At 39.7% G+C, this 1,754-nt stretch overlaps 1 pseudogene; it reads left to right on the forward strand.

Moving 5' to 3' along the window:
• The window catches only part of LOC140207859 (uncharacterized), a 126,860-nt pseudogene that overhangs the window by 52,889 nt on the left and 72,217 nt on the right, over positions 1-1,754 (forward strand).

Genomic DNA, 1,754 nt, shown 5'->3' on the forward strand with positions numbered 1-1,754 from the left:
AGATCCCCTCTCTTTCTTCTGGACCAGTGAGTACAGGGTCAAAGCCGTCTAACGCTCCTCATACGTTAACCCTGTCATTCCTGGAATCATTCTTGTGAACCTTCTCCGGACGCGCTCCAATACGAGCACATCTTTTTCTCAGATAAGGGGTCGGAAACTGGTCACAATACACCAACAGCAATCTGACCGATGTGTTATAAAGCTACAGTGTCACATCCTTGCTCTTATATGCTAACATTACCGTTTTCATCCTTAATCAACTCAATCTGCAAGCAAACCTTCAGGGGCTCCTGCTCACGGACTCCCAAGTACCTATTTCTGATTTTTGTATTTTCTCCCATTTATTTTTTTTCTCTCTGTCTTTATTCTTTCTACCAATTGTACATGACCGTACACTTGCATACACTGTATTTCATCTGCTACTTCATTGTCTGTTCTCCAAACCTATCAAAGTCCTTCTGCAGACTCCGGCTCTGCTCTAAACTACCTGTCCCGTACCTATCTTTGTATCAACTGCAAAGTTCATCACCAAGGTATCAATTCTGTCATCCATATCATTCAGATTTAATATGAAAACATGTGGTCTCAATACTGCCCCCTACGGAACACCATTAGTTACTGACAGCAAAACAGAATTGCCCACATTATTCTGACTCTTTCTCCCGTCAGTCAGCCAATCTTCAACCCATACAAGTATCTTTCCTGTAATTCCATGAGCTGTGATCTTGTTAAGCAGCCTCACATTTATTCCACATCTGACTTGAGCTTCTCCTTCTCTAATGTCAGGGTGAATTTGATCATATTTAGTCACTTGCCCCTAAGGGTTCTTTGAACGTAAGTGACCTAATTAATTCCAGTTCATTACAACACCCAATCCAGAATAGCTGATCCCCAAGTGGGCTCAACCACGAGCTGCTCTAAAAAAGCATCTTGTAGGCATTCTAGGAATTCCTCCTCTTGAGAACAACACACTTAATTTTCCTTATCACCTGCATGACAATCCTCCATGACTATTGTAACATTGCCCTTTTGGCACGCATTTTTAATCTCCCATTGTCATTTGTGGACCACATACTTACAACTGATTGGAGGTCTCTATACAATTCCCATCAGGGATCTTTGTTTTCACATTTGCTGTTCCTTAATTCTACCCACAGATTCTACACCTTCCAACCCAATGCCACCTCTTTCTAATGATTTTAATTAATATTTTACCAACAGAGCCACACAACCCCACTATTAGATTGTTCTTTCAACAAACATACAAGTATCTGGGAAACAAGAGGACCTGCAGATGCTAGGAATCTAGAGAACTACACACAAAGTGCTGGAGGAGCTCAGCATGTCAGGCAGCATCTATGGATGGGAATCAACATTTCGGGCCAAGACCCTTCATCGGGACTCTTGATACCCACCTATCTGGAATATCAACAAGCAAAGAAAATAAAAACTAGTGTGAAATAGGGAAAACCTTTGTCAAAATTTAGTTCAAGGCTTAAAAAAAACCTGCCAAACAGAGATCAATTGTTAACAAATACAACAAAGGCAATAAACACTTTCATCAATACCGACATTGACTTTTTTTTAAAATAAAAATATCTTGGTCCCATTTCAATCAGCAAAATTTACAAAGATAACTAAGAACTGAAATGATAACTTTAGAAAAGGCTATTTACACTCAAACCCACTTAGATTGGACAGAATGAGGAAGAGAAATAACACACATGAAAAAGAAATCACACAACAGTCAGATA

This window comes from Mobula birostris, chromosome 13, assembly GCF_030028105.1.
Source record: "Mobula birostris isolate sMobBir1 chromosome 13, sMobBir1.hap1, whole genome shotgun sequence".
NCBI classification, from domain to species: Eukaryota; Metazoa; Chordata; class Chondrichthyes; order Myliobatiformes; family Myliobatidae; genus Mobula; species Mobula birostris.